This window comes from Manis pentadactyla, chromosome 4 (genome assembly GCF_030020395.1).
Source record: "Manis pentadactyla isolate mManPen7 chromosome 4, mManPen7.hap1, whole genome shotgun sequence".
Classification (NCBI taxonomy): Eukaryota; Metazoa; Chordata; class Mammalia; order Pholidota; family Manidae; genus Manis; species Manis pentadactyla.
Window position 1 is genome coordinate 109,588,514 of NC_080022.1, and position 23,093 is coordinate 109,611,606.

At 40.4% G+C, this 23,093-nt stretch overlaps 1 protein-coding gene across 4 annotated transcripts in view; it reads left to right on the forward strand.

Moving 5' to 3' along the window:
- Positions 1 to 23,093, forward strand: part of CD160 (CD160 molecule) — a 53,110-nt gene that overhangs the window by 15,121 nt on the left and 14,896 nt on the right. For 2 of the 4 annotated variants that reach the window (XM_057500641.1, XM_057500642.1), the window contains exon 1: positions 21,573 to 22,107. The exons of the other annotated variants lie outside the window; for them this stretch is intronic. The gene's annotated coding sequence lies outside the window, so the exon portion shown is untranslated. Of the gene's footprint in view, positions 1 to 21,572; positions 22,108 to 23,093 lie in introns of those variants that run through there. 4 annotated transcript variants of the gene reach the window in all.

Consider the following 23,093-nt stretch of genomic DNA (forward strand, 5'->3'; position numbering starts at 1 on the left):
ATTTTTTTATTTTGGCCTCACATTACAGTTTAACTTAGGTTTTTTTCTGAAATTGTAATTGTAAAAATATAGATTGTCTTGCCAATGGGTTTCAGCCCCAGGCAAGTTCACTATGGATTCAGTGTGACCACTGAAAATGACAGTAAAACGTTCTTGGGGTGAAAGGGTTATAACCAACTTTATTCTCACAGTGGCAGGTCAGTCACCAAAATCCCGTTCACTCAGAGCGAGTCGGCATGCAGCAAGCTGGTCTCTGCCTCTGGGCCCCTCTGTCCACACAACTATCCTCTGGGCCTCTGTCCTCGGCACTGCCACCACTCCCGCCTCTGCTCTGCTCTCCTGCAGCCTTGCAGCCCTGCCACTGTGTCATGCCCAGAGCTCTGGGTAGAGCTCTTTTTATAGAGTCAACAGCCATGTATTGCCCACAGGTGTGCAGTGGGCTAGTCAACCATGGCCAGGTGAGAATCCTGGCCACAGGAACTCTCATTTTATCCACAATATATAAAACATATAATGGAAATTCCTTTTATTGGTCCCTGTCTTGCCAATGGGATTCAGCCCTGGGCAAGTTTGCTTTGGATTCAATGTGAACAAAGAAACTGACAGTAAAACGTTCTTTGGGGTGAAAGGGTTTATTACCTGGCTCATTCTCAGTAGGTTGAGCACTACCTTCTCTGCCCCCCTCCTAGATCACTGGGCCAGGCTCTCTATATAGCACAGTAATAGCTTATTGCCTAAAGGTGTGGAAATGGTAGCCTAGCCACAGGCCAGTTACATTACCAGGTGGTTTAAGTTCAGTGAGGATCCTGGCCATAGGAACCCCAACTTCCCCACAGTCCCTAAATTCCCCATCCCATTCTCAAGGTAAATGCCCTAACCTTTTGACATATTTCCTTACAGATAGGGAGGGTGTGTGTGTAGATATGTAGTGTCTTGCCAGTGGGTTTCAGCCCCAGGCAAGTTCACTCTTGATTTGGTGATACCCAATAATGACAATGGAACATTCTTATGGTGAAAGGGTTTATACCCAACTTCATTTCCATGGTGGCAGGTCAAGAAGTGCTAGAATCACGTCTGCCTCAGAGCAAGTGTGCATGCAGCAAATAAGTCTCTGCCTCAGGGCCTCTCTGCACTCCAGCCTCTGTTCTCCTGCAGTCGTGCAGCCCAGAGCGGACCTCTTTATATAGAGCCAATAATAACTTATTGCTCACACGTGTGCAGTGAGCAAGCCAGCAAGTGTCAGGTGAGATCCTGGCCATAGGAACTTTAATTTTCTCTACAGGTAGATACACAGACATACACATGCATACACATGTAAATTTTGTTTTCAAATTTCTAAATTACAAAAGTTACATATAAAAATTACAGGAGCATCTTAGCAACTCAAATAACTTAAAATAGTAAAAAGAATATTTAATAAGTTATCCCACTCCCTCACAATGCACCTCTCTGAGATAAACACTTTAAACAATTTGCTGTGTATCTTGGTACTCCATTCTCTGTGGTCTATAAATATGTATAATAAAATTCTCTAACCATATGTAGTGAAACTAGAAACTATTAACAAAATCAGAAAAAATTTTTAAAAATTCTACCATCTCAAAACTATAAAATACTGTTGGTTCAAAGAGGAAACAAAAAAGGAAATTATGCAATATCTAGGAAATGTTAAATGAAAAACAGTACATATAAAAACCTATGGGAGGAGGAGGAGCCAAGATGGCGGTGTAAGTAGAGCAGCGGAAATCTCCTCCCAAAACAATACATATTTTTGAAAATATAACAAATACAACTATTCTTAAAAGAGAGACCAGAAGACACAGGACAACAGCCAGGCTACATCCACACCTGCGAGAACCCAGTGCCTCACGAAGGAGGTAAGATACAAGCCCCGGCCCGGCGGGACCCGAGCATTCCCCCCACCCCAGCTCCCGGCGGGAGGAGAGGAGTCAGAGCGGGAGGGAGAGGGAGCCCAGGACTGCTGAATACACAGCTCTAGCCATCCACACCGGAGCACAGACACACAGTGCATGATGTGCTTGTTACTAGGGAAACGGAATAGTAAAACTTGCGAGCAGATCACTGCAGCTGGCGCCCCCGAGACAAAAGAAAAGCGAGTGCTCTTTGAAAGTCTTAAAGGGACAGGGACCCCACAGCTGGACGGAAGTGTCCCAGCACACTCAGCCCAGCAGCTGGGAATCCCGGGGAACTCCGGGTGCCCAAAACTCCAGGGCGGCAGTGCAGTTTGGAGGCCCCTCATGGTGATAAACAGCCTCCTGCCTGTAATCCCCGCTGGCGCAGCTCCGCCATAGCGGAGCAGCAGCCTGAGGCCAGCCATGCCCACAGCAGCTGCCTGGGCTGGACTTAGAGGCCCACCTCCGTGCAGCTGCCCAGCACAAGCTGCTAGGGGTCGCCGTTCTCACAGGAGAGGAAGGCCACAAACTAGCAAGAAGGGACGTTCTCCCAGCTGACACATGCGCCACCCCCCCAACTACCTCTATCGCCATGAAAAGGCAGAAGAATTTGATCCAGACCAGACTAACAGAGACAACCCCTGAGAAGGAGCTTGGGGAGATGGACCTAACCAATCTTCCTGAAAAAGAATTCAAAATAAAGGTCATAACCATGCTGATGGAGCTGCAGAGAAAAATGGAAGAGCTAACAGAAAAAGTAGGGAAGGAGAGTACAGAAATAAAACAATTTCTGGAAGGACTTAAAAGCAGAATGGACGAGGTGCAAGAGGCCGTCAATGAAATAGGAATGAGAGAATAGGAACACAGAGAAGCTGATGCAGAGAGAGATAAAAGGATCTCCAGGAATGAAACAACATTAAGAGAATGGTGTGACCAATCCAAAAGGAACAATATCCACATGATGGGGGTACCAAAATAAGGAGAGAGAGAAAAAGACATAGAAAGTGTACTTGAAGAAATAATTGCTGAAAAATTCCCCAAACTGGGGGAGGAAATAGTCGCTCAGACCACGGAAACACACAGAACTCCCAACAGAAGGGACCCAAGGAGGACAACAGCAAGACACATAATAATTAAAATGGCAAAGATCAAGGACAAGGACAGAATATTAAAGGCAGCCAGAGAGAGGAAAAAGGTCACCTACAAAGGAAAAACCCATCAGGCTATCATCAGACTTCTCAACAGAAACTCTACAGGCCAGAAGAGAATGGCATGATATACTTAATGCAATGAAACAGAAGGGCCTTGTACCAAGAACACTGTATCTAGCATGATTATCATTTCAATATGGAGGGATTAAACAATTCCCAGACAAGCAAAAGCGAGGGAATTTGCCTCCCACAAACAACCTCTACAGGATATTTTAGAGGGACTGCTCTAGAAGGAAGCACTTCTAAGGCCAAACAGATGTCACCAGAGAAAATAAAATCACAGCAAAGAAAGCAGACCAACTAAATACTAACTAAAGGCAAAAAATAAATCAACTACCCACAAAAGCAGTCAAAGGGAACATAAAAGAGCACAGAATAAAACACCCAACATATAAAAAATGGAGGAGGAGGAATAAGAAGGGAAGGAAATAAAGAATCATCAAACTGTGTTTATAATAGCTCAATAAGTGAGTTAAGTTAGATGATAACATAGTAAAGAAGCTAACCTTGAACCTTTGGTAACCACGAATTTAAGGCAATAAGTACATATCTTTCAATAATCACCCTAAATGTAAATGGACTGAATGCACCAATCAAAAGACACATAGTAACAGAATGGATAAAAAAGCAAGACCCATCTATATGCTGCTTACAAGAGACTTACCTCAAATCCAAAGACATACACAGACTAAAAGTCAAGGGATGGAAAAGGATATTTCATGCAAACAACAGGAAGAAAAAAGCAGGTGTGGCAGTAATAGTATCAGACAAAATAGACTTCAAAACAAAGAAAGTAACAAGAGATAAAGAAGGACATTACATAATGATAAAAGGCTCAGTCCAACAAGAGGATATAACCATTATAAATATATATGCACCCAATACAGGAGCACCAGCATATGTGAAACAAATACTAACAGAATTAAAGGAGGAAATAGAATGCAATGCATTCATTATAGGAGAATTCAACACACCACTCACTCCAAAGGATAGATTCACCAGACAGAAAATAAGTAAGGACACAGAGGCACTGAACAACACATTAGAACAGATGGACCTAATACACATCTATAGAACTCTACATCCAAAAGTAACAGGATACACATTCTACTCAAGTGCACACAGAACATTCTTGAGAATAGACCACATACTAGGCCACAAAAACAGCCTCAGTAAATTCAAAAAGATTGAAATTTTACCAACCAACTTTTCAGACCACAAAGGTATAAAACTAGAAATAAATTGTACAAAGAAAGCAAAAAGGCTCACAAACACATGGAGGTCTAAAGACATGCTCCTAAATAATCAATGGATCAATGAACAAATTAAAATAGAGATCAAGCAATATATGGAAACAAATGACAACAACAACACTAAGCCCCAACTTCTGTGGGACACAGTAAAAGCAGTCTTAAGAGGAAAGTACATAGCAATCCAGGCTTATTTAAAGAAGGAAGAACAATCCCAAATGAATAGTCTAAAGTAACAATTATCGAAATTGGAAAAGGAAGAACAAATGAGACCCAAAGTCAGCAGAAGGAGGGACATAATAAAGATCAGAGAAGAAATAAATAAAATCGAGAAGAAGAAAACAATAGCAAAAATCAATGAAACCAAGAGCTGGTTCTTCAAGAAAATAAACAAAATAGATAAACCTCTAGCCAGACATATTAAGAGAAAAAGAGAATCAACACACATCAACAGAATGAGAAATGAGAAAGGAAAAATCATGATGGACCCCACAGAAACACACAGAATTATTAGAGAATACTATGAAAACCTATATGCTAACAAGCTGGAAGACCTAGAAGAAATGGACAACTTCCTAGAAAAATACAACCTTCCAAGATTGACCCAGAAAGAAACAGAAAATCTAAGCAGACCAATTACCAGCAACAAAATTGAAGCAGTAATCAAAAAACTACCCAATGTGAAAAAAAAGGTGCACCCCTATGTTTATCGCAGCACTATTTACAATAGCCAAGAAATGGAAGCAACCTAAGTGTCCATCAGTACATGAATAGATAAAGAAGATGTGGTACATATACACAATGGAATATTATTCAGCCATAAGAAGAAAATAAATCCTACCATTTGCAACAACATGGATGGAGCTAGAGGGTATTATGCTCAGTGAAATAAGCCAGGCGGAGAAAGACAAGTACCAAATGATTTCACTCATATGTGGAGTATAAGAACAAAGAAAAACTGAAGGAACAGAACAGCAGCAGAATCACAGAACCCAAGAATGGACTAACAGTTACCAAAGGGAAAGGGACTGGGGAGCATGGGTGGGAAGGGAGGGATAAGGGCAGGGAAAAAGAAAGGGGGCATTACAATTAGTATGTATAATGTGGGGGGGGGGGGGGAGGTGCACCAGGAGGGCTGTGCAACACAGAGAAGACAAGTAGTGATTCTACAGCATCTTACTCCACTGATGGACAGTGACTGTAATGGGGTTTGTTGGGGGGACTTGGTGAAGGGGGAGCCTAGTACACATAATGTTCTTCATGTAATTGTAGATTAATGATACCAAAAAAAAAAACCAATGGGAATCTGTTAAAGTGATATTAAGAGTAAAATTTAGTGCTTATATTAACTAACAAAAATAATGAAAAATTTTAAATTAAATCTCTAACTTGGGAAATTCAAAAATGAAAAAATCTAAGGAAAGTAGAGGAAGGAATTAATAAAGTTAAATGTGAAAATGTGAAAAAGAAAATGATAGAATAAGTAAATCAAGAGCTGTTTATTCAGGAAGAACAAGCAATAAAATAACTAATGTAATCAAGAAGAAAGGGAGAGAAAGGACAAATATGCACAATAAAAAAATAGAACTGAAGTATGGCAGGGACCTGGGACAAGCATCATCATTAACTTTTCCTGCCTATGATGAAAAATGCCAAGATATAAACAGTATAGTAAGAACAGGAGGGACTCCATCTTAAGGCTAAGATTGCATTTAAAAAAATAAGGAGTTAGGAGGTAAGATTCCTAACATATTCTTTGGTAATCAGATAATAACCCACCCTATCTTAAGGCAGGGCAAGCAGTTCTGATAGGTTCCCAGTGCTTGAGGTAAACCACTATCTTGGAAAAGAACAGGATCAATAAATTCCTTAAGTTTATCTTAAAGAATTATCTAGAGAACTGTGGATGGTGACATAATGTGTCTCACTGGAGAAAGACATCATGAGACCAAAGGTCAAGTCTATGCCCAACAATTCCCCACCCCCACCTGATGCCCTTTGTCCCATTCTTGAAAGCCTTAAAAGACAGAATCCTAAGCCCTTAAATGCACCTCCTGAGGTTGCCCACACTCCCCTTTCTTCGAGTGTGTGCTTTTTAAATAAAGCCTTCTCACTGCTCAACTTAATGCATTTTGTCTCTGTGCTCTTCCAGTGGTAAGTGTCTTTGTTACTTTGCTATTTCATTCTATTTTCTAGACTTATGCACAAGTCTTCACTCACTCTATCCTACTTCAGACAAGTAGGGAGTGGCTACTGAGGTCTCTGATTTGGGCTTGCAAATTCCCATCACCTGGGTGCCTGTAAAGGACTAACTCTTTAGGAGCCTGCCTGAAAATCCCCTTTCTTTGCCTTCAAGAAGTTCTTAGAACATAATCTCACTCCATCAAATGCTCTGCAGCTCCCCAAAATCCTGGAGTAGTAGGGGCGTAGCTCCCACACCATGCAGAACCAAGCAGACCCTGGATGTCTGGTGACCCTGGCTTTAGGAGTTGGCATGGAATGTGCCCTATGCTGAGCAGGAGTTCAAAGAGCTTCCCTTTCTTCCCTGTGTTCTCCCCTGCTCTCTGCTGCCTGTACTGCTGCTGCCTTTCCCTGCTGGTCTCACTTTAATGAATTCCCTCCTTACCTACACTCATCTGACCTGCTCATGAATACAGTCTGGTTCAGAGGCAAGAACTCTTCCCATCCAGGTTGAAGTTTCACCTAGTGTGCAAGGAGAGACCTCCCCAGATGCAGCTACCTGGCAACAAAAACACAAATACAGAGGAAATTTAAAGAACCAAAAAGGTTCCTTTTCTATAAACATAAATTATGGATTTATATGGATTATAAATTAAACCTACGAATATGAATTTGGATAAAGCAGATAATCTTCTTAAAAAAATGCAGTGCACCAAAATTGGTTCCAGTAAAGAGAGAGTACTAAGTAGAATAGCTACCAAGCAGGAAATAGAGAAAAATTATCAAGGCCTTCCTTCCCTCCCCCAAAGCACAAGGCCCAGGAAGTATCACTAGAGAATTCATTCTACTAAACCTCTAAAAAAAGGTTTAGAAGCTATAGAGGTGCTCTCATGGAATGTAAGCCAGGGGCTGCCATCTTTACCATCTCCCTCAGCCTTGCTATAGCTCATCAGTTCCTCCCAGGAAGGAGCTTATACACTCATCTGAATATTTACAGCTCTTACCCAGGGGACCCCTACAGATCACCTGGTCTGGAGGCCAGCAGGGTTTTTGGTTGCAGTCCCACTGGACTGCATATATTTGTATACTTTAAAGACTGCTGCCTGAAGGTCTGGCTTCCAATCAGAAACTAATTGAGATGCTAATTGAGATCTCTCCCTTGGGAACACTGATAGGCATTGGCACACCCTCAACAACTGGGACTTATCAAGAAAAAATCAGGCTACTTAGACAAGCTACAAGACAAAAATTCAAGAAACAAACAAGAGCTAGGACAGGGTTGGAAGATAAGGTTCATCTCCTATACAAGGCCACTCCTGTAAGAGAGACAGATAGCTGTTTGGCTAATACATAGAAACAAATACAATGAGTCAAGCAAAATAAGGAAACAGAGGAATATGTTACAAATAGAAAAACAACATAAACTCTCAAAAAAAACTTAATGAACTGGAAATAAGTAACTTGTCTGATAAACTGTTCAAAGTAATAGTCATAAAGATGCTCACCAAACCTGGGAGAGGGATGAATACACGGAAAGCTTCAACAAAGAGATAGAAAATATAAGAAAGTAGCAAAAAGAAGTCACAGAGCTACAGAATAAACTATAATTGTATTGGCATAAAAACAGAAAAAAAAAGGGCAATGGAACAGAATATAGAGAACCCAGAAAATAAACCCAAATATATATGGTCAATTAACTTATGACATAGGAGCCAAGAATAAACAATGGGAAAGGACATTCTCTTCAGAAAAATACATTGGGAAAACTGGACAGCCACATGCAAAAGAATAAAACTGACCACTATCTTACACCATATACAAACATTAATTCAAAATGGATTTAAGACTTGAATGTAAGACCTGAAAGCATATAACTCCCAGAAGAAAACAAGCAGGAAGCTCCATGACAGTGATCTTGGCAATGATTTTTTTACACATGACTTCAAAAGCAAAAATATTCAAGTGGGATAACATCAAACGAAAAAGCTTCTAAAAACAGCAAAGGACTGTAAAGCTTCTGTACAGCAAAGGACACCATCAATAGAACAAAAAGGTATCCTACAGTATGGGAGAATATATTCATAAATGACAGATCTGACAAAGGGTTGACATCCAAAATATACAAAGAGCTCATGCACCTTAACAAACAAAAAGCAAGTACTCCAATTAAAAAATGGACAGAGGAACTGAACAGACAGCTCTCCAAAGAAGAAATTCAGATGGCCAACAGACACATGAAAAGATGCTCCACATCGCTAGTCATCAGAGAAATGCAAATCAAAATCACAATGAGATATTACCTCACACAAGTAAGGATCACCACCATCCAAAAGACAAACAACAACAAATGTTGGTGACAATGTGGAGAAAGGGGAACCCTCCTACACTGCTGGTGGGAATGTAAATTAGTTCAATCATTGTGGAAAGCAGTATCGAGGTTCCTCGAAAAGCTCAAAATAGAAATACCATTTGACCCAGGAATTCCACTTCTAGGAATTTACCCTAAGAATGCAGCAGCCCAATGTGAAAAAGGCAGATGCACCCCTATGTTTATCGCAGCACTATTTACAATAGCCAAGAAATGGAAGCAACCTAAGTGTCCATCAGTACATGAATGAATAAAGAAGAGGTGGTACATATACACAATGGAATATTATTCAGCCATAAGAAGAAAATAAATCCTACCATTTGCAACAACATGGATGGAGCTAGAGGGTATTATGCTCAGTGAAATAAGCCAGGCAGTGAAAGACAAGTACCAAATGATTTCACTCATATGTGGAGTATAAGAACAAAGAAAAACTGAAGGAACAGAACAGCAGCAGAATCACAGAACCCAAGAATGGACTAACAGTTACCAAAGGGAAAGGGACTGGGGAGCATGGGTGGGAAGGGAGGGATAAGGGCAGGGAAAAAGAAAGGGGGCATTACGATTAGTATGTATAATGTGGGGGGGGGAGCACCGGGAGGGCTGTGCAACACAGAGAAGACAAGTAGTGATTTTACAGCATCTTACTCCACTGATGGACAGTGACTGTAATGGGGTTTGTTGGGGGGACTTGGTGAAGGGGGAGCCTAGTACACATAATGTTCCTCATGTAATTGTAGATTAATGATACCAAAAAAAAAACCCAGCAAAGGATACCATCAGTAGAACAAAAAGACATCCTACAGTATGGGAGAATATATTCATAAATGACATATCTGATAAGGGGTTGACATCAAAATTATATAAAGAGCTCAAACACCTCAACAAAAAGCAAATAAGCTATTAAAAAATGGGCAGAGAAGCTGAACAGTTCTCCAAAGAAGAAATTCAGATGGCCAACAGACACACGAAAAGACGCTCCACATTGCTAATTATAAGAGAAATGCAAATTAAAAGCACAATGAGATATCACCTCACACCAGTTAGGATGGCCACCATCCAAAAGACGAACAACAACAAATGTTGGCGAGGATGTGGAGAAAGAGGAACCCTCCTACACTGCTGGTGGGAATGTAAATTAGTTCAACCATTGTGGAAAGCAGTATGGAGGTTCCTCAAAAAACTCAAAATAGAAATACCATTTGACCCAGGAATTCTACTCCTTGGAATTTACCCTAAGAATACAGCAGCCCAGTTTGACAAAGACAGATGCACCCCTATGTTTATCGCAGCACTATTTACAATAGCCAAGAAATGGAAGCAACCTAAGTGTCCATCAGTACATGAATGAATAAAGAAGAGGTGGTACATATACACAATGGAATATTATTCAGCGATAAGAAAAAAACAAATCCTACCATTTGCAACAACATGGATGGGGCTAGAGGGTATTATGCTCAGTGAAATAAGCCAGGCAGAGAAAGACAAGTACCAAATGTTTTCACTCATCTGTAGAGTATAAGAACAAAGGAAAAACTGAAGGAACAAAACAGCAGCAGTATCACAGAACCCAAGAATGGACTAACAGTTACCGAAGGGAAAGGGACTGGGGAGGATGGGTGGGAAGGGAGGGATAAGGGGAAAACGGGGCATTATGATTAGCACACGTGATGTGGGGGCGAGGACATGGGAAAGGCAGTGTATACAGAGAAGACAAGTAGTGACTCTATAGCATCTTACTACGCTGATGGACAGTAATGGGGTATGTGGGAAGGGGACTTGATAACAGGGGGAGTCTAGTAACCATAATGTTGTTCAAGTAATTGTACATTAGCGATATCAAAATTAAAAAGGAAAATAGCAAAGGAAACCATCTACAAAATGAAAAGGCAATCTCCTGAACAGGAAAAAAATGTTTGCAAATCATCTCTGTCTCTGATAAGGGGTGTGGGTAAAATTGTAACATTTCCAGAATATCTCGCCTGGCTTTAGTGCATCTGCATATCCTTAGGGGTGGAGAGAAATTCATCTCCATGTCAGTGGGTAATTTACCTGGGCAACCGAGGGTGTGTCTGAACCTGCGAGTTTAAAGCGAGGGGCTGGCTTGCTTGCTGGTTTTGCTTCTTCCAGAGCAGAGAGAGAGATGGTCCCAGTCTAGTTCATAGGTGAAGAGGAGGGCTGATTTTGCTTCTGCTAGAGCAGTAAGAGAGAAGGCCCAGGATTGCAGTTTGTAAGCAATAAATGGATTTTAAACTTTATCTCTCCCTTTGGCTGATTTCAGTTTTTAGAGGTATTTTACCCAGGATTTCCTCTCCCTGGACTTACAAGGGGTTAATATCCAAAATACATAAAAATCCATACAACACAACAGCAAAAAAGCAAGCAATCCAATTATAAAATGGGCAGATCTTAATACACATCTTTCCAAAGAAGACATACAGATGGCCAACAAGTACATGAAAGGACGCTCACCACCACTAATCATCAAGGAAATATAAATCAAAACCACAGTGAGGTATCACCTTCTACCTCTTAGAATGGCTATTATCAAGAAGAAAAGAAATGATAAGTGTTGCCAAGGATGTGGAGAAAAGGAAATGAACCCTTGTGCACTGTTGGTAGGAATGTAAATTGGTGCAATCATTATGGAAAACAGTATTGAAATTCCTCAAGAAATTAAAAATAGAACTTCCATATGATCCAGCAATTCCATTATGGGTTATTTATCTGAAGAAAATGAAGATGCTAGTTTGAAAAGATGTATGCACCCCAGTATTCATTGCAACATTATTTACAATAGCCAAGACATGGAAACAACCTAAGTGTCCATCAATGGATGAATGGATAAAAGATGTGAGATACACACACACACACACACACACACACACACACACAAATGGTATTATTCAGCTATAAAATGAAATCTTGCCATTTGTCACAACATGGATAGAACTTCAGGGTATTTACGCTAAGTGAAGTAAGTCAAAGACAAATACTGTATGATCTCACTTATATGTGGAACTAAAAAACACTACAAGTAAATAAACAAAACTCATGGATACAGAGAACAGAGGGGTGGTTGCCAGAGTGTGGGGAGGTTGGGGTTTGGGCAAAATGAGTGAAGAAGGTAGGAGGTACAGAGTTCCAGTTGTTAAAGGAACAGGTCAAGAGGATGTGGTGTGCAGCATGGTGACTATAGTTAATAGTACTGTAGTGCACATTTGAAGGTTGCTGGGAGAGTAGAACTTGAAGTTTCTCAGGAAAGATAAAAGATTATCTAACTTTTTATGATGATGGATGACTAGACTTACTGTGGTGATCATTTTGCAGTGTATACAAATGTCAAATCATTATGTTATAAATCTGAAACTAATATGTCAATTATACCTCAGTAAAAAAATCAGAAAATTGAAATACCTGCTAATAAGAATCTATGTGAATAAATTCACATAATTATGAATACTGTGCAGCATTTTTTTTGGCAGAAGAACATTGCATTTATTTGCACATGACATTATCATCTATATAAAGAATCCGATGGAATTTACAAAAAGCAAAGTTGAAAGACACAAGATCAATATGCAAAAATCAATTATACTTATGTATGCCAGTAACGTACAAATGGAAGCTGAAATTATTTTTTTAAATGCTCTTTACAACTGCATCAAAAAAAAGGGAACCATGTTAACAAATTATATGTAAGATCTGTATACTGACAAGTACAAAACATTACAAGAGAAACTAAGGAAACCCAAATAAATAGAACAATATACCTTGTTCATGGGTCAGAAGACTCAGTATTGTTAAGATATCTGTTTTCTCCAGATTGACCTGCAGATTCATACAAATCAAAACCTCAGTGAAGTTTTGTGGATGAAATTAACAATATGAATCTAAAATTCATATGGAAATGCAAATGCATAGAATAGCCAAAACAACTTTGAAAAGGAATAAATTTGGACAGCTAATACTATCTGATTTCAAGTCTTAGTCTAAAACTATAGTAAACAAGGTATTGTGGTATTGGTGAGAAAATAGACAAACACACGAATGAACTAGAATATAGAAATAGACCCACACGTACATGCACAACTACTTTTTTTTAATCAAGTGTACGCAAGGGGTTCAACTGTCCCCTTCTCCCTTTCCCCCTCCCCTGCCCTCTACCCTCCCCCTTGGTAAACACCATGCAGTAATTTTTAGAGGGAAAGTTCTTTATGTACTGATATGGAATGGTCTCCAGGAATGGTTACCATGAAATGGTAAGTGGAAAAAGCAAAATGTAGAACAGAGTGTATTGTATGCTATCATTCATTACTGTTATTTTTTTAAAGGAAAATTATGGAACTGCTTATGTATATGCATAGAATATCTCTAGAAGGATATTCCACAACAATAAGGCAACATCGACTTACTCTAGGAAAGAGTCACAGGGGGTGGGAGTAGGAAGGAAACTTAACTGTATACCTCTCCTTAGTCTTAGTTTTGAACCCTGTGAATGTAATTATCTACCCAAAAAGTTATAAACTACAAAACTATTAAAATTTTTTTTTTTGGTAGATAATTATTTTTTATTGAAGGGTAGTTGACACACAGTATTACATTACATTAGTTTCAGGTGTACAACACAGTGATTCAACATTTATATACATGATAATTCTAGGTACCAGCTATCACCATACCAAGTTGTTACAATATTTTGACTATATTCCTTATGCTATACATTACATCCTGGTTACTTATTTATTTTACAATTGGAAGTGTGTACTTTTTTTTGTTGTTGTGAGGGCTTCTCTCATGTTTATTGATCAAATGGTTGTTAACAACAATAAAATTCTGTATAGGGGAGTCAATGCTCAATGCACAATCATTAATCCACCCCAAGCCTAATTTTCGTCAGTCTCCAATCTTCTGAAGCATAACGAACAAGTTCTTACATGGAGAACAAATTCTTACATAGTGAATAAGTTACATGGTGAACAGTACAAGGGCAGTCATCACAGAAACTTTTGGTTTTGCTCATGCATTATGAACTATAAACAGTCAGTTCAAATATGAATACTCATTTGATTTTTATACTTGATTTATATGTGGATACCACATTTCTCTCTTTATTATTATTATTTTTAATAAAATGCTGAAGTGGTAGGTAGATACAAGATAAAGGTAGAAAACATATGTTGTAAGGGAGCAAATGTAGATGATCAGGTGTCTGCCTGTAGACTATGTGTTAATCCAAGCTAGACAAGGGCAATAAAACATCCACTTATGCAGATTTCTCTCAGAACAGGGGGGGTGAGGTTCTAAGCCTCACCTCTGTTGATCCCCAATTTCTCACCTGATGACCCCGCTGCGACTGTGCCTGTCTTAGGTTGTTCCTCCCTTGAGGAATCTTACCCGTCTCTGGCTAACCAGTCATCTTCCAGGACCATACAGGGAAATGTAAAGTTGGTAAGTGAGAGAGAAGCCTTATTGTTTGAAAAGGTTAGCTTTTTACTTCTTTGCATATTTATGCCCTGTAGCTTCTATGCCCAGCATTTGTCTTGAGGTATCTTTACCACTTGGAAGAATTATGATACTCGGTAAATTTGATATGAGGCACGAATTCTATTTAAGGGTTGTAATTAGGAAGGAAGAAGAAAAGCTATAGAAGTAGCAGGCGGAAGAAAACATGGGAAGATTATTTCTTTGGCATATTTTCTTGTAGAGTAACTTCAGCATGTATGGGGTTTAAACTACTAATTAAATTGCGCACACACACATTAACATAATAGGAGTATAGTTACATAACCAAAGCATACCTGTAATTACCAGCCATCTCCAGTGAAACCAAGAAAACCAGTTAGGCACCTTAGGCATTTGTGAAAACTTATCTATGATATGGTGGATATTGTCCAACTGAGCCTGAATAGTCTGAGAGAAATCAGACAAATTAAAACAACCCATTCCTGGGGACTGTTCACATCCCATATGTTCTTTTAACAGTAAATAGTCTGTAGTTGTAAGATTTTGGAGCTCTACAATTTGCACTTCTCCTAATTCTTGTTTGAGTTCCAACAGTATAGATCCAGTCAAATTTGTTGTTTTACTGTATGCACAGGCCAGCTTAGATATCTCCTTCTTCATTCCCATGGAAAGTCCAGGAACTGGTGGGATGAGTGCATCTACAGCTGTAGCAGTGCGTGGATCTTTGTTGGGGTTTTTTGATGATCATCTTCTGGCATGAGTCTTCCAGAGAGTGCTGATGTTGGAAGTTCTTTTTCATATCGTATCTTACTTCATTTTCAGGGTAGCCCAATTAGGCTTTGATCCTCTGTATAAACACAAACAGACCCTTTGCCTACACATTTATATGCCCTTTATACCCTTGTGTAGGACCCATTGGAGGTCTCCACACAGGAACTGCCTTTTTTTTTTCTTGGTATCATTAATATACACTTACATGACGAATATTATGTTTACTAGGCTCTCCCCTATACCAGGTCCCCCCTATAAACCCCTTTACAGTCACTGTCCATCAGCATAGCAAATGTTGTAGAATCACTACTTGCCTTCTCTGTGTTGTACAGCCCTCCCCTTTCTCCCATCCCCCCCTGCATGCTAATCTTAATACCCCCCTTCTTCTCCCCCCCCCTTATCCCTCCCTACCCACCCATCCTCCCCAGTCACTTTCTCTTTGGTACCTGTTAGTCCATTCTTGAGTTCTGTGATTCTGCTGCTGTTTTGTTCCTTCAGTTTTTCCTTTGTTCTTATATTCCACATATGAGTGAAATCATTTGGTATGTCTCTTTCTCTGCTTGGCTTGTTTCACTGAGCATAAAACCCTCCAGCTCCATCCATGTTGCTTCAAATGGTAGGATTTGCCCTTTTCTTATGGCTGAGTAGTATTCCATTGTGTATATGTAAAACATCTTCTTTATCCATTCATCTATCGATGGACATTTAGGTTGCTTCCAATTCTTGGCTATTGTAAATAGTGCTGCGATAAACATAGGGGTGCACTGGTCTTTCTCATACTTGATTGCTGCATTCTTAGGGTAAATTCCTAGGAGTGCAATTCCTGGGTCAAATGGTAAGTCTGTTTTGAGCATTTTGATGTACCTCCATACTGCTTTCCGCAATGGTTGAACTAATTTACTTTCCCACCAGCAATGTAGGAGGCTTCCCCTTTCTCCACAGCCTCGCCAACATTTCTTGTTGTCTGTCTTCTGGATGGCAGCCATCCTTACTGGTGTGAGGTGATACCTCATTGTAGTTTTAATTTGCATTTCTCTGATAATTAGCTATGTGGAGCATCTTTTCTTGTGTGTGTTGGCCATCTGTATTTCTGTTTTGGAGAACTGTCTGTTCAGTTCCTCTGCCCATTTTTTAATTGGGTTATTTGTTTTTTGTTTGTTGAGGCGTGTGAGCTCTTTATATATTCTGGACGTCAAGCCTTTATCGGATGTGTCATTTTCAAATATATTCTCCCATACTGTAGGGTTCCTTTTTGTTCTGTTGATGGTGTATTTTGCTGTACAGAAGCTTTTCAGCTTAATATAGTCCCACTTGTTCATTTTTGCTGTTGTTTTCCTTGCCCGGGGAGATATGTTCAAGAAGAGGTCACTCGTGTTTATGTCTAAGAGGTTTTTGCCTATGTTTTCTTCCAAGAGTTTAATGGTTTCATGACTTACATTCAGGTCTTTGATCCATTTTGAGTTTACTTTTGTATATGGGGTTAGACAATGGTCCAGTTTCATTCTCCTACATGTAGCTGTCCAGTTTTGCCAGCACCATCTGTTGAAGAGACTGTCATTTTGCCATTGTATGTCCATGGCTCCTTTATCAAATATTAATTGACCATATATGTCTGTGTTAATGTCTGGATTCTCTAGTCTGTTCCATTGGTCTGTGGCTCTGTTCTTGTGCCAGTACCAAATTGTCTTGATTACTATGGCTTTGTAGTAGAGCTTGAAGTTGGGGAGTGAGATCCCCCCTACTTTATTCTTCTTTCTCAGGATTGCTTTGGCTATTCGGGGTTTTTGGTGTTTCCACATGAATTTTTGAATTATTTGTTCCAGTTCATTGAAGAATGTTGCTGGTAGTTTCATAGGGATTGCATCAAATCTGTATATTGCTTTGGGCAGGATGGTCATTGTGACGATATTGATTCTTCATAGCCACGAGCATGGGATGAGTTTCCATCTGTTAGTGTCCCCTTTAATTTCTCTTAAGACTGACTTGTAGTTTTCAGAGTATAAGTCTTTCACTTCTTTGATTAGGTTTATTCCTAGGTATTTCATTTTTTTTGATGCAATTGTGAATGGAGTTGTTTTCCTGATTTCTCTTTCTGTTGGTTCATTGTTAGTATATAGGAAAGCCACAGATTTCTGTGTGTTGATTTTGTATCCTGCAACTTTGCTGTACTCCGATATCAGTTCTAGTAGTTTCGGGGTGGAGTCTTTAGGGTTTTTTATGTACAGTATCATGTCATCTGCAAATAGTGACAGTTTAACTTCTTCTTTAACAATCTGGATTCCTTGTATTTCTTTCTTTTGTCTGATTGCTGTGGCTAGGACCTCCAGTACTACGTTAAGTAACAGTGGGGAGAGTGGGCATCCCTGTCTAGTTCCCGATCTCAGAGGAAAAGCTTTCAGCTTCTTGCTGTTCAATATAATGTTGGCTGTGGGTTTATCATAGATGGCCTTTATTATGTTGACGTACTTGCCCTCTATTCCCATTTTGCTGAGAGTTTTTATCATGAATGGATGTTGAACTTTGTCGAATGCTTTTTCAGCATCTATGGAGATGATCATGAGGTTTTTGTCTCTCTTTTTGTTGATGTGGTGGATGATGTTGATGGACTTTCGAATGTTGTACCATCCTTGCATCCCTGGGATGAATCCCACTTGGTCATGGTGTATGATCCTTTTGATGTATTTTTGAATTTGGTTTGCTAATATTTTGTTGAGTATTTTTGCATCTACGTTCATCAGGGATATTGGTCTGTAGTTTTCTTTTTTGGTGGGGTCTTTGCCTGGTTTTGGTATTAGGGTGATGTTAGCTTCATAGAATGAGTTTGGGAGTATCCACTCCTCCTCTATTTTCTGGAAAACTTTAAGGAGAATGAGTATTATGTCTTCCCTGTATGTTTGATAAAATTCCGAGGTAAATCCATCTGGCCCGGGGGTTTTGTTCTTTGGTAGTTTTTTGATTACTGCTTCAGTTTCGTTACTGGTAATTGGTCTGTTTAGATTTTCTGTTTCTTTCTGGGTCAGTCTTGGAAGGTTGTATTTTTCTAGGAAGTTGTCCATTCTCCTAGGTTTCCCAGCTTGTTAGCGTATAGGTTTTCATAGTATTCTCTAATAATTTTTTGTATTTCCATTGGGTCTGTTGTGATTTTTCCTTTCTCGTTTCTGATACTGTTGATTTGTGTTGACTCTCTTTTCCTCTTAATAAGTCTGGCTAGAGGCTTATCTATTTTGTTTATTTTCTCGAAGAACCAGCTCTTGGTTTCATTGATTTTTGCTATTGTGTTATTCTTCTCAATTTTATTTATTTCTTCTCTGATCTTTATTATGTTTCTCCTTCTGCTGACCTTAGGCCCCATTTGTTCTTCTTTTTCCAATTTCGATAATTGTGATATTAGACCATTCATTTGGGATTGTTCTTCCTTTTTTAAATATGCTTGGATTGCTATGTACTTTCCTCTTAAGGCTGTTTTTGCTGTGTCCCACAGAAGTTGGGGCTTAGTGTTGTTGTTGTCATTTGTTTTCATATATTGCTGGATCTCCATTTTGATTTGGTCATTGATCCATTGCTTATTTAGGAGCGTGTTGTTAAGCATCCATGTGTTTGTGAGCCTCTTTCCTTTCTTTGCACAGTTATTTCTAGTTTTATGCCTTTGTGGTCTGAAAAGTTGGTTGGTAGGATTTCAATCTTTTGGAATTTACCGAGGCTCTTTTTGTAGCCTAGTATGTGGTCTATTTTGGAGAATGTTCCATGTGCACCTGAGAGGAATGTGTATTCTGTTGCTTTTGGATGTGGAGTTCTATAGATGTCTATTACGTCCATCTGCTCTACTGTGTTGTTCAGTGCTTCCGTGTCCTTACATATTTTCTGCCCGGTGGATCTATCCTTTGGGGTGAGTGGTGTGTTGAAGTCTCCTAGAATGAATGCATTGCAGTCTATATCCCCCTTTAGTTCTGTTAGTATTTGTTTCACATATGCTGGTGCTCCTGTGCTGGGTGCATATATATTTAGAATGGTTATATCCTCTTGTTGGACTGAGGCCCTTTATCATTATGTAGTGTCCTTCTTTATCTCTTGTTACTTTCTTTGTTTTGAAGTCTATTTTGTCTGATATTAGTACTGCAACCCCTGCTTTCTTCTCGCTATTGTTTGCCTGAAATATGTTTTTCCACCCCTTGACTTTTAGTCTGTACATGTCTTTGGGTTTGAGGTGAGTTTCTTGTAAGCAGCATATAGATGGATCTTGCTTTTTTATCCATTCTATTACTCTGTGTCTTTTGATTGGTGCATTCAGCCCATTAACATTTAGGGTGACTATTGAAAGATATGTACTTATTTCCATTGCAGGCTTTAAATTCATGGTTACCAAAGGTTCAAGGTTAGCCTCTTTAGTATCTTACTGCCTAACTTAGCTCACTTATTGAGCTGTTATATACACTGTCTGGAGATTCTTTTCTTCTCTCCCTTCTTATTCCTCCTCCTCGATTCTTCATATGTTGGGTGTTTTGTGCTGTGCTCTTTCAAAAGGAGTGCTCCCATCTAGAGCAGTCCCTGTAAGATGTCCTGTAGAGGTGGTTTGTGGAAAGCAAATTCCCTCAGCTTTTGTTTGTCCGGGAATTGTTTAATCCCACCATCATATTTGAATGATAGTCGTGCTGGATACAGTATCCTTGGTTCAAGGCCCTTCTGTTTCATTGTATTAAATATATCATGCCATTCTCTTCTGGCCTGTAGGGTTTCTGTCAAGAAGTCTGATGTTAGCCTGATGGATTTTCCTTTATAGGTGACCTTTTTCTCTCTAGCTGCCTTTAACACTCTTTCCTTGTCCTTGATCTTTGCCATTTTAATTATTATCTGTCTTGGTGTTGTCCTCCTTGGATCCTTTCTGTTGGGGGTTCTGTGTATTTCCGTGGTCTGTTCCAGTATTTCCTCCCCCAGATTGGGGAAGTTTTCAGCAATTATTTCTTCCAAGATACTTTCCATCCCTTTTCCTCTCTCTTCTTCTTCTGGGACCCCTATAATACAGATATTGTTCCTTTTAGATTGGTCACACAGTTCTCTTAACATTGTTTCATTCCTGGAGATCCTTTTATCTCTCTCTATGTCAGCTTCTTTGCGTTCCTGTTCTCTGATTTCAATTCCATCAATGGCTTCTTGCATCCTATCCATTCTGCTTATAAACCCTTCCAGAGTTTGTTTCATTTCTGTAATCTCCTTTCTGGCATCTGTGATCTCCCTCCAGACTTCATCCCACATCTCTTGCGTGTTTCTCTGCATCTCTGTCAGCATGTTTATGATTCTTATTTTGAATTCTTCGTCAGGAAGACTGGTTAGGTCTGTCTCCTTCTCTGGTGTTGTCTCTGTGATCTTTGTCTGCCTGTAGTTTTGCTTTATCATGGTGATAGGAATATTCGGCAGAGCTGGGACGAGTGACGGCTGGAAGAACTTCCCTTCTTGTTGGTTTGTGGCCCTCCTCTCCTGGGAGAACAGCGACCTCTAGTGGCTTGTGCTGCGCAGCTGCGCGCAGACAGGGCTTCTGCTTCCTGCCCGGCTGCTATGAATCTCTGCTGTTGCTGTGGGCGTGGCCTGGCTGGGGCTGCTGCTCCAAAATGGTGGAGTCCCGTTGGAGGGGGAGCGGCCTGGAGGCTATTTATCTCCATAAGGGGCCTCCGAGCTCCCTGCAGCCCAGGGGATTAGCGTGCCCTGAGATCCTCGGATTCTCTACCTCTGGATTAAGTGTCCCGCCCTGCCCCTTTAAGATGTTCAAAAAGCACCCACCAAAACAAAACAATGACCACACACACAAAAAAAAAATTAAAAAAAAAAAAATATATATATATATATAAAAAAATGGCCACTGGTTTTTCTTTATTCTCCAGCGCCAGCCTCAGGCATCTGCTCACCGGTCTTGCTGCCCTGTTTCCCTAGTATTGGGGTCCCTATCCCTTTAAGACTTCCAAAAAGTGCTCGCCAAAACAAAACAGGAAAAAAAAAGAAATGGCCGCTCGCTTTTCTTATGTCCTCCGGCGCCAGGCCTCTGGTACCCGCTCACTGTTCTTGCTGCCCTGTTTCCCTAGTATCCAGGGCCCCCCACGCACGCACTGTGTCTCCACTGTGGTCTGGATGGCTGGGGCTGGGTGTTCAGCAGTCCTGGGCTCCCTCTCCCTCCAGCTCTGCCTATTCCTCTCCCGCCGGGAGCTGGGGGGAGGGGCGCTCGGGTCCCGCTTGGCCAGGGCTTGTATCTTACCCCCTTTATGAGGTACTGGGTTCTCTCAGGTGCGGATGTGGTCTGGATGTTGTCTTGTGTCCTCTGGTCTTTAGTCTAGGAAGAGTTGTCTTTGTTATATTTTCATAGATATATGTGGTTTTGGGGAGATTTCCACTACTTTACTCATGCCGCCATCTTGGCTCCTAAATTTATTTTTAAACACCTACACACACATAGGATTTTTAATTTAAAAAACTATTTATTTTATATACATAGCTCTGCAATTTGCCTTTTTTAACATAATGGCATATTATGGACATCCCCTTTCAGGCCCCTATTCATAGAACTAACTCATTCTTCATCATAATATGTAACATTTTACTGTATGAATGAATCAAAATCTGTTCAACCATTTTCCTAATGATGAAAATTTAGGTGTTCTCTTGGTTTTGATTTTTATTCATTTTGGGTTTTTTGACAGGTAGATAATTTTTCTTAGCTGGGATTATAAGATATAAAACATAAAACTATATAATATTGAAAGAAAATTGTAACTTCAGCCTGAGGGAAACTTTCTTAAGCAATACAGAAAACACAGGTAGTGAATTACAAGAAAAGATATGTGTATTGTATTTAACTAATAAATACAATTGTATATTTTCCTCATGGGAAAAAACGTAAGAGCCAAGAGAAAAACAATAACCTGGGAGAAAACACTGTTAAAATAGAAAAGAGAAGACGAGGGGTGGAATATGGCGGCGTGAGTAGAGCAGCGGAAATCTCCTCCCAAAACAACATATATCTATGAAAATATAACAAAGACAACCCTTCCTAGAATAAAGACCAGAGGACACAGGACAATATCCAAACCACATCCGCACCTGAGAGAACCCAGCGCCTCGCGAAGGGGGTAAGATACAAGCCCCGGCCCCGCGGGAGCTGAGCGCCCCTCCCCCCAGCTCCCAGCCGGAGAAGAATAGGCAGAGCGGGAGGGAGACAGAGCCTAGGACTGCCGAACATCCAGCCCCAGCCATCCGGGCCAGAGTGCAGACACAGTACGTGCCCAGGGAGCCATGGATGCTAGGGAAACAGGGCAGCAAGAACAGTGAGCGGGCACTGGAGGCCGGGTGCCGGAGGACATAAGAAAAGTGCGTGACCATTTTCTTTTTCTGCTTTTTTGCTGTTTTGTTTTGGCGAGCGCTTTTTGGAAGTCTTAAAGGGATAGGGACCCCAATACTAGGGAAACAGGGCAGCAAGAACAGTGAGCTGGCACTGGTGGCCTGGCGCAGAGGACACCAGAAAAGCGAGCGCCCGTTTTTTTTTTTTTGCTGTTTTGTTTTGGCAAGCGCTTTTTGGTAGTCTTAAAGGGATAGGGACCCCAATACCAGGGAAACAGGGCAGCAAAACCGGTGAGCAGAGGCCTGAGGCTGGCGTCACAGAATAAAGAAAAACGAGTGACCACCTTTTTTTTTTAATTAAAAAAATTTTTTTTTTTTTTTTTTTTTTTGGTGGTCGTTGTTTTGTTTTAGTGGGTGCTTTTTGGAAGTCTTAAAGGGGCAGGGCGGGACACTTAACCCAGAGGTAGGGAATCCAGGGATCTCTGGGCACCCTAAACCCTGGGCTGCAGGGAGCTCGGAGGCCCCTTATGGAGATAAACAGCCTCCCAGCCACTCCTGCTCCAACGCGACTTCACCACTTTGGAGTAGCTGCCCGAGCCAGGCCACGCCCACA